Source organism: Pseudophryne corroboree, unplaced genomic scaffold, assembly GCF_028390025.1.
Source record: "Pseudophryne corroboree isolate aPseCor3 unplaced genomic scaffold, aPseCor3.hap2 scaffold_2082, whole genome shotgun sequence".
Taxonomy (NCBI): domain Eukaryota; kingdom Metazoa; phylum Chordata; class Amphibia; order Anura; family Myobatrachidae; genus Pseudophryne; species Pseudophryne corroboree.
Genome location: NW_026968725.1, coordinates 1 through 14819, shown reverse-complemented (window position 1 = coordinate 14819; position 14819 = coordinate 1). Strand labels below are relative to the sequence as shown.

At 42.9% G+C, this 14819-nt stretch overlaps 3 non-coding genes across 3 annotated transcripts; all 3 read left to right on the top strand.

The window, feature by feature from the left end:
• The first annotated feature begins 6483 nt into the window (after positions 1–6483).
• Positions 6484–6647, top strand: LOC135006175 (U1 spliceosomal RNA). The gene has a single exon (XR_010206517.1). It is a non-coding gene; the product is annotated as a U1 spliceosomal RNA (small nuclear RNA).
• Positions 6648–6799: 152 nt separating this feature from the next.
• LOC135006177 (U1 spliceosomal RNA) lies at positions 6800–6962 on the top strand. The gene has a single exon (XR_010206519.1). It is a non-coding gene; the product is annotated as a U1 spliceosomal RNA (small nuclear RNA).
• Positions 6963–7617: 655 nt separating this feature from the next.
• LOC135006174 (U1 spliceosomal RNA) lies at positions 7618–7781 on the top strand. The gene has a single exon (XR_010206516.1). It is a non-coding gene; the product is annotated as a U1 spliceosomal RNA (small nuclear RNA).
• Positions 7782–14819: the final 7038 nt, after the last annotated feature.

Sequence of the window (14819 nt, the reverse complement as noted above, 5' to 3'; positions counted from 1 at the left end):
TACCTGGCCTTCTCTGATGTAATCAGAGTTAGATTTGATTAAGTGATTTTATAAAAAAACAGCTAGGAAGCACAATTTAGCAGTGGGTTGCAGAGAAAAAGAAAAATGCTGGCAGAAAAATACAATTGAGTGATTAAACAGCTCTTCATTTTCTGGCTTTATTTTTATGATAACAAATTTGTTCTCTGAAAAGTGTCCACAAAGCCAAGTATCTGATTAACATATTTGTAGGGATGGTTTTTCACCTATTACTAAATTAAACTTGCTTCATTGGAAAGGCAGCAAGATGCATCCTCATTTCAATATCTACTGAAATAATACAGGTTGACACCAGGAAACATTAACGCCACTGCATCCTTGCTGCTTTCTCATGTGGAAGTCTGTTTAATGTGAAAACAAGGTGATATCTAATTAGCACACAGGTAAGGAATTAAGAAAATCTTTATTTAAGGGTAAAGATGTTTCTCACAAAATCATTGCCCCAATGCATCATTGAAATTCAAGCTGGAAAGATGATTTTAATATATCACTTGTACATTTTGTATTGCTCTTCTGGTGACAATGTAGTTTGTTTTTGTCAATTACCATTTTAATAATAGGGTAAAGAAAATTAAGTGGATTTTTGAAAGAAAACAATACTGTCAATATACTATTAAAACAAATTAAAATGGTAAAAGTTATTGTACTTTAAGTAAAAATAAAAGCTAAAATATCAATCCCAGTTTTGGATTACTTTAATGAACAAAAAAAAAATGCATATAGCAAAGGATAGTTTCAATCTGCCTACCTCTGGGTTATGGGCCCAGCATGCTTCCATTGCAGTACTCTGCTGCACATGTAAGTGCAAGAGATCCTGAAGCACTCACTCATCATGCGAAAGTACCAATGTGTTTCTTCATTGGTTGCTGGAAGAAACATCTTACAAAAACTCTCCAGATTATTGACTTTTTAAAGTTTTTCTAGGAAACGTTCTAGATGAATGCTTATTAGTCTTTGTCAGTATATTCTTTTTGCAAAGTGTCTCTGTGGCGCAATCGGTTAGTGTGTTCAGCTATTAATCAAAAGGTTGGTGGTTCAATCCCACCCAGGGACGTAATTGACCTTGTGATCAGATTTTGGTGATATTTAAGTAGACAAGTCAAAATTGCAAACCCCCTCTTATGGTGTAGGGTACCTGGCCTTCTCTGATGTAATCAGAGTTAGATTTGATTAAGTGATTTTATAAAAAAACAGCTAGGAAGCACAATTTAGCAGTGGGTTGCAGAGAAAAAGAAAAATGCTGGCAGAAAAATACAATTAAGTGATTAAACAGCTCTTCATTTTCTGGCTTTATTTTTATGATAACAAATTTGTTCTCTGAAAAGTGTCCACAAAGCCAAGTATCTGATTAACATCTTTGTAGGGATGGTTTTTCACCTATTACTAAATTAAACTTGCTTCATTGGAAAGGCAGCAAGATGCATCCTCATTTCAATATCTACGGAAATAATACAGGTTGACACCATGAAACATTAACGCCACTGCATCTTTGCTGTTTTCTCATGTGGAAGTCTGTTTAATGTGAAAACAAGGTGATATCTAATTAGCACACAGGTAAGGAATTAAGAAAATCTTTATTTAAGGGTGAAGATGTTTCTCACAAAATCGTTGCCCCAATGCATCATTGAAATCCAAGCTGGAAAGATGATTTTAATATATCACTTGTACATTTTGTATTGCTCTTCTGGTGACAATGTAGTTTATTTTTGTCAATTACCATTTTAATAATCGGGTAAAGAAAATTAAGTGGATTTTTGAAAGAAAACAATACTGTCAATATACTATTAAAACAAATTAAAATGGTAAAAGTTATTGTACTTTAAGTAAAAATAAAAGAGCAAAAATATCAATCCCAGTTTTGGTTTACTTTAATTAACAAAAAAAAATGCATATAGCAGAGGATAGTTTCAATCTGCCTACCTCTGGGTTATGGACCCAGCGAGCTTCCATTACAGTACTCTGCTGCACATGTAATTGCAAGAGATCCTGAAGCACTCACTCATCATGGGAAAGTACCAATGTGTTTCTTCATTGGTTGATGGAAGAAACATCTTACAAAAACTCTCCAGATTATTGACTATTTAATGTTTTTCTAGGAAACGTTCTAGATGAATGCTTATTAGCCTTTGTCAGTATGTACTTTTGCAAAGTGTCGCTGTGGCGCAATCAGTTAGTGTGTACGGCTATTAACCAAAAGGTTGGTGGTTCAATCCCACCCAGGGACGTAATTGACCTTGTTATCAGATTTTGGTGATCTTTAAGTAGACAAGTCAAAATTTCAAAAACCCCTGTTATGGTGTAGGGTACCTGGCCTTCTCTGATGTAATCAGAGTTAGATTTGATTCAGTGATTTTATAAAAACAGCTAGGAAGCACAATTTAGCAGTGGTTTGCAGAGAAAAAGAAATATGTTGGCAAAAAAATCCAATTGAGTGATTAAACAGCTCTTCATTTTCTGGCTTTATTTTTATGCTAAAAAATTTGTTCTCTGAAAAGTGTCCACAAAGCCAAGTATCTGATTAACATCTTTGTAGGGATGGTTTTTCACCTATTACTAAATTAAACTTGCTTCATTGGAAAGGCAGCAAGATGCATCCTCATTTCAATATCTACTGAAATAATACAGGTTGACACCAGGAAACATTAACGCCACTGCATCCTTGCTGCTTTCTCATGTGGAAGTCTGTTTAATGTGAAAACAAGGTGATATCTAATTAGCACACAGGTAAGGAATTAAGAAAATCTTTATTTAAGGGTGAAGATGTTTCTCACAAAATCGTTGCCCCAATGCATCATTGAAATTCAAGCTGGAAAGATGATTTTAATATATCACTTGTACATTTTGTATTGCTCTTCTGGTGACAATGTAGTTTGTTTTTGTCAATTACCATTTTAATAATAGGGTAAAGAAAATTAAGTGGATTTTTGAAAGAAAACAATACTGTCAATATACTATTAAAACAAATTAAAATGGTAAAAGTTATTGTACTTTAAGTAAAAATAAAAGAGCAAAAATATCAATCCCAGTTTTGGATTACTTTAATTAACAAAAAAAAATGCATATAGCAGAGGATAGTTTCAATCTGCCTACCTCTGGGTTATGGGCCCAGCATGCTTCCATTGCAGTACTCTGCTGCACATGTAAGTGCAAGAGATCCTGAAGCACTCACTCATCATGGGAAAGTACCAATGCGTTTCTTCATTGGTTGATGGAAGAAACATCTTACAAAATCTCTCCAGATTATTGACTTTTTAAAGTTTTCTAGGAAACGTTCTAGATGAATGCTTATTAGCCTTTGTCAGTATGTACTTTTGCAAAGTGTCTCTGTGGTGCAATCGTTTAGTGTGTTTGGTTATTAACCAAAGGGTTGGTGGTTCAATCCCACCCAGGGATGTTATTGACCTTGTCATCAGATTTTGGTGATCTTTAAGTAGACAAGTCAAAATTTCAAACCCCCTCTTATGGTGTAGGGTACCTGGCCTACTCTGATGTAATCAGAGTTAGATTTGATTAAGTGATTTTATCAAAAAACAGCTAGGAAGCACAATTTAGCAGTGGGTTGCAGAGAAAATGAAATATGCTGGCAGAAAAATCCAATTGAGTGATTAAACAGCTCTTCATTTTCTGGCTTTATTTTTATGCTAACAAATTTGTTCTCTGAAAAGTGTCCACAAAGCCAAGTATCGGATTAACATCTTTGTAGGGATGGTTTTTCACCTATTACTAAATTAAACTTGCTTCATTGGAAAGGCAGCAAGATGCATCCTCATTTCAATATCTACTGAAATAATACAGGTTGACACCAGGAAACATTAACGCCACTGCATCCTTGCTGCTTTCTCATGTGGAAGTCTGTTTAATGTGAAAACAAGGTGATATCTAATTAGCACACAGGTAAGGAATTAAGAAAATCTTTATTTAAGGGTGAAGATGTTTCTCACAAAATCGTTGCCCCAATGCATCATTGAAATTCAAGCTGGAAAGATGATTTTAATATATCACTTGTACATTTTGTATTGCTCTTCTGGTGACAATGTAGTTTGTTTTTGTCAATTACCATTTTAATAATAGGGTAAAGAAAATTAAGTGGATTTTTGAAAGAAAACAATACTGTCAATATACTATTAAAACAAATTAAAATGGTAAAAGTTATTGTACTTTAAGTAAAAATAAAAGAGCAAAAATATCAATCCCAGTTTTGGATTACTTTAATTAACAAAAAAAAATGCATATAGCAGAGGATAGTTTCAATCTGCCTACCTCTGGGTTATGGGCCCAGCATGCTTCCATTGCAGTACTCTGCTGCACATGTAAGTGCAAGAGATCCTGAAGCACTCACTCATCATGGGAAAGTACCAATGCGTTTCTTCATTGGTTGATGGAAGAAACATCTTACAAAATCTCTCCAGATTATTGACTTTTTAAAGTTTTCTAGGAAACGTTCTAGATGAATGCTTATTAGCCTTTGTCAGTATGTACTTTTGCAAAGTGTCTCTGTGGTGCAATCGGTTAGTGTGTTTGGTTATTAACCAAAGGGTTGGTGGTTCAATCCCCCCAGGGATGTTATTGACCTTGTCATCAGATTTTGGTGATCTTTAAGTAGACAAGTCAAAATTTCAAACCCCCTCTTATGGTGTAGGGTACCTGGCCTACTCTGATGTAATCAGAGTTAGATTTGATTAAGTGATTTTATCAAAAAACAGCTAGGAAGCACAATTTAGCAGTGGGTTGCAGAGAAAATGAAATATGCTGGCAGAAAAATCCAATTGAGTGATTAAACAGCTCTTCATTTTCTGGCTTTATTTTTTTGCTAACAAATTTGTTCTCTGAAAAGTGTCCACAAAGCCAAGTATCGGATTAACATCTTTGTAGGGATGGTTTTTCACCTATTACTAAATTAAACTTGCTTCATTGGAAAGGCAGCAAGATGCATCCTCATTTCAATATCTACTGAAATAATACAGGTTGACACCAGGAAACATTAACGCCACTGCATCCTTGCTGCTTTCTCATGTGGAAGTCTGTTTAATGTGAAAACAAGGTGATATCTAATTAGCACACAGGTAAGGAATTAAGAAAATCTTTATTTAAGGGTGAAGATGTTTCTCACAAAATCGTTGCCCCAATGCATCATTGAAATTCAAGCTGGAAAGATGATTTTAATATATCACTTGTACATTTTGTATTGCTCTTCTGGTGACAATGTAGTTTGTTTTTGTCAATTACCATTTTAATAATCGGGTAAAGAAAATTAAGTGGATTTTTGAAAGAAAACAATACTGTCAATATACTATTAAAACATATTAAAATGGTAAAAGTTATTGTACTTTAAGTAAAAATAAAAGAGAAAAAAAATCAATCCCAGTTTTGGATTACTTTAATTAACAAAAAAAAAATGCATATAGCAGAGGATAGTTTCAATCTGCCTACCTCTGGGTTATGAACCCAGCATGCTTTCATTACAGTACTCTGCTGCACATGTAAGTGCAAGAGATCTTGAAGCACTCACTCATCATGGGAAAGTAACAATGTGTTTCTTCGTTGGTTGATGGAAGAAACATCTTACAAAAACTCTCCAGATTATTGACTTTTTAAAGTTTTTCTAGGAAACGTTCTAGATGAATGCTTATTAGCCTTTGTCAGTATGGACTTTTGCAAAGTGTCTCTGTGGCGCAATTGGTTAGTGTGATTGGTTATTAACCAAAGGGTTGGTGGTTCAATCCCACCCAGGGATGTAATTGACCTTGTTATCAGATTTTGGTGATCTTTAAGTAGACAAGTCAAAATTTCAAAAACCCCTGTTATGGTGTAGGGTACCTGGCCTTCTCTGATGTAATCAGAGTTAGATTTGATTCAGTGATTTTATAAAAATAGCTAGGAAGCACAATTTAGCAGTGGTTTGCAGAGAAAAAGAAATATGCTGGCAAAAAAATCCAATTGAGTGATTAAACAGCTCTTCATTTTCTGGCTTTATTTTTATGCTAACAAATTTGTTCTCTGAAAAGTGTCCACAAAGCCAAGTATCTGATTAACATCTTTGTAGGGATGGTTTTTCACCTATTACTAAATTAAACTTGCTTCATTGGAAAGGCAGCAAGATGCATCCTCATTTCAATATCTACTGAAATAATACAGGTTGACACCAGGAAACATTAACGCCACTGCATCCTTGCCGATGATAACCTCAAGTTGGGTCATTCGGTGCTGCAGAGTCGTACGCACTCTTCCACCCGTTCAAGAGCTTTGGTATAACCCCATGGTTCTTAATGTGACCCCAGCATCCTCTAGGTCGTATGAGAAAATAGGATTTTAATACCTACCGGTAAATCCTTTTCTCTTAGTCTGTAGAGGATGCTGGAGTTCCCTTGTGCTGCCTCAGTTGAATCTCCTTTACTTGACAGAGATGTGCCTGAGCAGCGGCCCTCCCCAGCCCTATCCCAAATCATACTTATTTTGCATAGGAGATACCATGGTCATGAAGATTATTCTCCCAGGGTGAGGTTCATTCATTGCATTCTGGGTATGCTGACCCCTGTGATTTCCCCAAATGTGGGTAACTCGACTGCATTATTTGTGGTAGTGGGGGACTGTGTTTGTGTTTTCCTCTGGTCAGCTCTGGTAAAAGTCAGATTTCTTTGTTTCAGATCTTCCTCTAGCCTTGTTCTTCTTTCAAGAGTTCCCTTGTGCTGCCTCAGTTGGATCTCCTTCACTTGACAGGGGGGTGCCCGAGCAGCGACCCTCCCCAGCTCAAGCCCAACTCCTACTTACCTGCCAGGTGAGATACTATGATCATGAAGTTGCTTCTCCCAGGGCAAGGCTCACCCATTGCACTCTGGGTGTGCTGCCCCTGCGATTTCCCCAAATGTGGGAAACTTGACTGCATAATTTGTGTTTCCCCTGGTCGGCTCTCGTATAATTCAGATCTCTTTGTCTCAGGTCTCTCTCCAGCCTAGTTTGCTGTCTGTTTCCACTTCTTTTTTCTTGAGCCCCTCCCTTTTATACCCTTGTGCACTATCCTGACTTCTCCTCCTGTCTGCTTACTTTGTGCCTTCCAATGCACAATGCAAACTACACACCCTTTTACTTGCCTTACAGAGCAGCTCTGGAGCTGTTACAGTGCCAAGCTGCTGTAAGAAATCAGCTTGAATGCTTCAGGGGCTGGGGCATTGTCAACATGAGCCCCACACCGAAGGAGGGTTTGGGTGTTTAATGCGAACTAAGGGTCATCCAAGCGCCGCAAAAGGCCGCCATGCCCTGCACACCCCTTTTCTCTTTTCATATGCAGATGAGGGTTCCAGCCAACTTTGGCCCACTGCTTGGATGACATCACCGTATGCAAATCCATCTTCTGCAGAACTTCCCCCAGGAATGCTTGTACTAGTTGTTGCATTTGGTTTGTTGTTTGGGGGTGCTTCAGTATTAGGCAGCCTTCTGCCCTCCCATGTTCATCTGAAAATATGTGTTCTCCCTGCAGTTGTTGTCTCCAGATGAGAGTTCCCTTGTGCTGCCTCAGTTGAATCTCCTTTACTTGACAGAGATGTGCCTGAGCAGCGGCCCTCCCCAGCCCTATCCCAAATCATACTTATTTTGCATAGGCGATACCATGGTCATGAAGATTGTTCTCCCAGGGTGAGGTTCATTCATTGCATTCTGGGTATGCTGACCCCTGTGATTTCCCCAAATGTGGGAAACTCGACTGCATTATTTGTGGTAGTGGGGGACTGTGTTTGTGCTTTCCTCTGGTCAGCTCTGGTAAAAGTCAGATTTCTTTGTCTCAGATCTTCCTCTAGCCTTGTTCTTCTTTCGAGAGTTCCCTTGTGCTGCCTCAGTTGGATCTCCTTCACTTGACAGGGGGTGCCCGAGCAGCAATCCTCCACAGCTCTGGCCCAACTCCTACTTACCTGCCAGGAGAGATACTATGATCTTCACTGTTAGGGCAATCAGGATGTGGAATTCCCTGCCAGGGAAGGTGGTAATGGCGGACTCTGTAATTGGATTTAAAAAAGGAATGGATACATTTCTGAATGAAAAAGCTATCCAAGGTTATAATACTTAAAATATCAACATGGTTAATCCGGGGGTAACATGAGTTGTAGTAGCTAACTAGTCATAAAACATTATTCAGCAAGTATGTAGAATCATCACAACTTAAAACAGGTTGAACACGATGGGCAATTTGCCTCTATTCAACCTCAAAAACTATGTTACTATATGTTACTATATTACTATGTTACTGTAGTATACAGAACACCACAATGCAATGAGCAGTGATAGTGAGCACTGATGAGGATACTAGAACTGACACTGAGCAGCAAGATGCAGCACTGGACTATTAGTAATGTACTGTAGTATGCTGAGCACAACAATGCAGCACAAGACAATGAGCAGTGATACTGAGCACTGATGAGGATACTACTGAGAACTGACACTGAGCAGGAGAGACACACTACTAGTATTACTGAGCAGCAATAAGTATCCACTGATACTGAGCACTGATATTGAGATTTCCACTGAGAGAACATAGCCACGTCCTCTCCGCTCTCTCTTCAATGCACGAGTAAAAATGGCGGCAACGCGCAGCTCTTTATATGAAATCCGAATCTCGCGAGAATCCGACAGCGGGATGATGACATTTTCCCTTGTTCAGGTTTTCCGAGTCAGGCGGGAACAACCGAGCCTGCCTCGTACCAGTGTAAACCACGTGGAGTTCGTGGGGAATTCGGTTCTCGGAGAACCGAACCCGCTCCTCTCTACCTTATACCCATCAATTTTTTTTATTTTCAATCTAAGCCCCTGCAGTTTTCTGTAAGCATCTGCTTTGCTATGATGATCAACAAGTCACAAGGGCAAACACTCAGGGCTTGAGGCGTAGATCTTAGGACCAGCTGCTACAAGCATGGCAGAGGTGTCACTATCACTGGTGACACCCAGAGAGGTGGCGAGGGAGATTGTAATGCAGTGCGCGCAGATAAGCAGCGCAATGGTAAAAAGGAGGCATGGTTTCATAGGTAGGGGCGTGGCCTGGTGGCCTGAATCTACATTTTGTTGCTCCGGGTGTCCCGGGGGTTGGGGGCTGCACCGGGGACTAGTGTGTGAGCGGTGCTGGCTCCTGCACAGTGACATGGCATGGCCACTAGAGATGTGCACCGGAAATTTTTCGGGTTTTGTGTTTTGGTTTTGGGTTCGGTTCCGCGGCCGTGTTTTGGGTTCGAACGCGTTTTGGCTAAACCTCACCGAATTTTTTTTGTCGGATTCGGGTGTGTTTTGGATTCGGGTGTTTTTTTCAAAAAACCCTAAAAAACAGCTCAAATCATAGAATTTGGGAGTCATTTTGATCCCAAAGTATTATTAACCTCAATAACCATAATTTCCACTCATTTTCAGTCTATTCTTAACACCTCACACCTCACAATATTATTTTTAGTCCTAAAATTTGCACCGAGGTCGCTGGATGACTAAGCTCAGTGACCCAAGTGGCCGACACAAACACCTGGCCCATCTAGGAGTGGCACTGCAGTGTCACGCATGATGGCCCTTCCAAAAAACACTCCCCAAACAGCACATGACGCAAAGAAAAAAAGAGGCGCAATGAGGTAGCTGTGTGACTAAGCTCAGCGACCCAAGTGGCCGACACAAACACCTGGCCCATCTAGGAGTGGCACTGCAGTGTCACGCAGGATGGCCCTTCCAAAAAACACTCCCCAAACAGCACATGACGCAAAGAAAAAAAGAGGCGCAATGAGGTAGCTGTGTGACTAAGCTCAGCGACCCAAGTGGACGACACAAACACCTGGCCCATCTAGGAGTGTCACTGCAGTGTCACGCAGGATGGCCCTTCCAAAAAACACTCCCCAAACAGCACATGACGCAAAGAAAAAAAGAGGCGCAATGAGGTAGCTGTGTGACTAAGCTCAGCGACCCAAGTGGCCGACACAAACACCTGGCCCATCTAGGAGTGGCACTGCAGTGTCACGCAGGATGGCCCTTCCAAAAAACACTCCCCAAACAGCACATGACGCAAAGAAAAATAAAAGAAAAAAGAGGTGCAAGGTGGAATTGCCTTGGGCCCTCCCACCCACCCTTATGTTGTATAAACAGGACATGCACACTTTAACCAACCCATCATTTCAGTGACAGGGTCTGCCACACGACTGTGACTGAAATGACGGGTTGGTTTGGACCCCCACCAAAAAAGAAGCAATTAATCTCTCCTTGCACAAACTGGCTCTATAGAGGCAAGATGTCCACCTCATCATCCTCCGATTCATCACCGTGTACATCCCCCTCCTCACAGATTATCAATTCGTCCCCACTGGAATCCACCATCTCAGCTCCCTGTATACTTTGTGGAGGCAATTGCTGCTGGTCAATGTCTCCACGGAGAAATTGATTATAATTCATTTTAATGAACATCATCTTCTCCACATTTTCTGGAAGTAACCTCGTACGCCGATTGCTGACAAGGTGAGCGGCGGCACTAAACACTCTTTCGGAGTACACACTTGTGGGAGGGCAACTTAGGTAGAATAAAGCCAGTTTGTGCAAGGGCCTCCAAATTGCCTCTTTTTCCTGCCAGTATACGTACGGACTGTCTGACGTGCCTACTTGGATGCGGTCACTCATATAATCCTCCACCATTCTTTCAATGGTGAGAGAATCATATGCAGTGACAGTAGACGACATGTCCGTAATCGTTGGCAGGTCCTTCAGTCCGGACCAGATGTCAGCATCAGCAGTCGCTCCAGACTGCCCTGCATCACCGCCAGCGGGTGGGCTCGGAATTCTGAGCCTTTTCCTCGCACCCCCAATTGCGGGAGAATGTGAAGGAGGAGCTGTTGACCGATCAAGTTCCGCTTGACTTGATAATTTTCTCACCAGCAGGTCTTTGAACCCCTGCAGACTTGTGTCTGCCGGAAAGAGAGATACAACGTAGGTTTTAAATCTAGGATCGAGCACGGTGGCCAAAATGTAGTGCTCTGATTTCAACAGATTGACCACCCGTGAATCCTGGTTAAGCGAATGAAGGGCTCCATCCACAAGTCCCACATGCCTATCGGAATCGCTCTGTCTTAGCTCCTCCTTCAATGTCTCCAGCTTCTTCTGCAAAAGCCTGATGACGGGAATGACCTGACTCAGGCTGGCAGTGTCTGAACTGACTTCACGTGTGGCAAGTTCAAAAGGTTGCAGAACCTTGCACAACGTTGAAATCATTCTCCACTGCGCTTTAGACAGGTGCATTCCACCTCCTATATCGTGGTCAGATGTATAGGCTTGAATGGCCTTTTGCTGCTCCTCCATCCTCTGAAGCATATAGAGGGTTGAATTCCACCTCGTTACCACTTCTTGCTTCAGATGATGGCAGGGCAGGTTCAGGCGTTTTTGGTGTTGCTCCAGTCTTCTGTACGTGGTGCCTGTACGCCGAAAGTGTCCCGCAATTCTTGTGGCCACCGACAGCATCTCTTGCACGCCCCTGTCGTTTTTTAAATAATTCTGCACCACCAAATTCAAGGTATGTGCAAAACATGGGACGTGCTGGAATTTGCCCAGATATAATGCACGCACAATATTGCTGGCGTTGTCCGATGCCACAAATCCACAGGAGAGTCCAATTGGGGTAAGCCATTCTGTGATGATCTTCCTTAGTTGCCGTAAGAGGTTTTCAGCTGTGTGCGTATTCTGGAAAGCGGTGATACAAAGCGTAGCCTGCCTAGGAAAGAGTTGGCGTTTGCGAGATGCTGCTACTGGTGCCGCCGCTGCTGTTCTTGCGGCGGGAGTCAATACATCTACCCAGTGGGCTGTCACAGTCATATAGTCCTGAGTCTGCCCTGCTCCACTTGTCCACATGTCCGTGGTTAAGTGGACATTGGGTACAACTGCATTTTTTAGGACACTGGTGAGTCTTTTTCTGAGGTCTGTGTACATTTTCGGTATCGCCTGCCTAGAGAAATGGAACCTAGATGGTATTTGGTACCGGGGACACAGTACCTCAATCAAGTCTATAGTTGGCTCTGAAGTAATGATGGATACCGGAAAAACGTTTCTCACTGCCCAGGATGCCAAGGCCTCAGTTATCCGCTTTGCAGCAGGATGACTGCTGTGATATTTCATCTTCCTTGCAAAAGACTGTTGGACAGTCAATTGCTTGGTGGAAGTAGTAAAAGTGGTCTTACGACTTCCCCTCTGGGATGACCATCGACTCCCAGCAGCAACAACAGCAGCGCCAGCAGCAGTAGGCGTTACACTCAAGGATGCATCTGTCAGGAATCGACTTACCAGGCTGACTTCCGTCCGCCGCTGCGGACTCCGTCCTGGCTCCCTGCGGTCACCTGTCACCTATGCCCCTGCCATGGGGTATCATCTGGATCCTGGGGGCACTGCTGGTGCAGCGGGCGTGTAGCGCGCCGCGTCCCCGCTGGGCCGCGGCGTGGGCGCCGCCATGACAGTCTGCAATAGCCTGTATGCTGCGGCCAATCCGGTGCGTGGCCGCACCCACCTTTCCTGCACTCATCCAATCCCTGCGTACCATGGGGTATATAGGAGGCTACAGTTACAGCTCACAGGCATCCTGGACTTTGTGTCTATCTGCGACCTACACGAAAGGATCGGTTCCTGTCTCTCCTGAGTTCCTGGTTCTCTGCTAAGAACGTTATACTCCTGGTCACTCTGCTATCTTCTGTGGAACTTCAAGGCTCAGCAATACCTGCAACCTGCATAAGGCTTCACACTAATCACCACCTTGTGTGCTTCAGCCTGCAGTTGAAGACTAACTCCAGGTGCGTTCATTCCTCCACCTGTGACACAGCTTGCTGCTGCCAGTGCCCATCACCTGCACTGTGAGTAAGTCTCCTGCTTATGCTCAGGTTTGCCATTTCATCCACTGCCTTAGTTTCCTGTTTTAACCCTGCACTGGTTTCCAAGCCAGAACCATTCCATATGACATTTGTTCTTCTGATTTATATTCCTGGATATTATTTCTCAATTTCACTTATCATTCATTTGCCATAGACTTTCAGTTCCATTACTGAGTGATTGACTTTTTTCCACCTGTTATTATTATTTCTGCTGCAATAACTGTTATAACATCTGTCTAATAAAAATACCATTGCGCTCATGCGCAGGAACGTTATTCAACCTCCTCGTTTCCTTCCTTCCACCTCCACTGACCCACTAGCGCCCCCTCCGGGGACACAGACCAAACACAATCTGACAGTAAGTCCAGGATCGATGGACTCGGATGGTGGACGGAGTGTGGGGTCAGAGGCCTTGCAAGATCTGGTCTCCCGTCTGGATGGTCAAGAGGTTGCGCAGCAGCAGATGCTTCACTTTCTACAAGGGATGTCCTCCCGATTGGATACACTGCAGCAATCCCTGCCCAGTGTACTTTCACCTACTGTTCCAGTTACTCCAGCACCTGCCAGTGCTATGAATTCTTCTACGTCGGCTGCATCATCTCCAGTGTCACGCCTGCACCTGCCCGTGCCGAGCAAATATGATGGCAGTCCTAAACTATGCCGTGGCTTTCTCAATCAGTGTGAAATACAATTTGAGTTATTGCCACATAACTTTCCCACACCAAGGTCCAAGGTTGCCTACATCATTTCCTTGCTCTCTGGTTCCGCTCTGAGTTGGGTGTCTCCGCTATGGGAACGTGCTGACCCTCTGATCAACAACTACTCAGACTTCGTGTCAACTTTTAGACGGATCTTTGACGAGCCTGGTCGTGCAACATCAGCTTCGGCAGACCTGATCCAACTTCGTCAAGGTAACCGAAGCATGGGACAATATGTCATCCAGTTCCAGACGTTGGCTGCAGAGGTCCAGTGGAACAACCAAGCTCTGGTAGCAGCCTTCTGGCACGGACTCTCGGAGCGGATCAAGGACGAACTGACAACCCGTGACATTCCTGTTCAACTGCCTGATTTGATCTCCCTATGTATTAAGCTGGACTCTCGCATCCGCGAACGCAATAATGAACGCGCTCGGAGTGAGTCTCGCAGACCAGGGTTCATACCTCCTGTACAGCTCCAGTCTCCCTCTTCTGACGAGCCTATGCAGATTAATAGGTCCCGCCTATCTCCTGAAGAGCGGGCAAGAAGAATACGGGAGAGGCTCTGCCTGTACTGTGCTGCTGCGGGCCATCAAATTAACTCCTGCACGATGCGTTCGGGAAACGCCAGATCCTGACTTGTAAGGGAGGAGTCAAGTTAGGATCTCTCAGTCAAGCTCCTTCTCAACAAGACCTCATTCTTCCAGTGACGCTAGAAACTTCCGTTGGGCTCCAGTCTGCATCAGCATTAGTGGACTGCGGTGCTGCAGGAAATTTTATTACCCAGGCTGCTGTAAATAAATTTCGTCTGTCTACCTGTGAACTTTCCTGTCCTGTATACATTACTGCTGTGGATGGTAGTAGAATCTCTAAGGGGAACATTTCACATCAAACTACCCCAGTGGTTCTGGGAGTTGGATTTCTTCACTCAGAACTGATCAAGTTCCTGGTCATCCCTCAGGCTACCCAGGAGATTGTCTTGGGCATGCCTTGGCTCCAGCTACATAACCCACAGTTCAACTGGACAACGTTGCAGCTTACCTCATGGGGTTCACAGTGTCACCAAACCTGCCTAGCCCAAGTGTGTCCCTTTAAATCAACCGAAGTAAAGTCACAGCTAGATCTTCCAGCAGTTTATCAAGACTTCGCAGACGTCTTCTGTGAAAAGGCTGCTGATATTCTGCCGCCCCATAGGGAATGGGATTGTCCCATCGATCTCCTTCCTGGCAAGAAG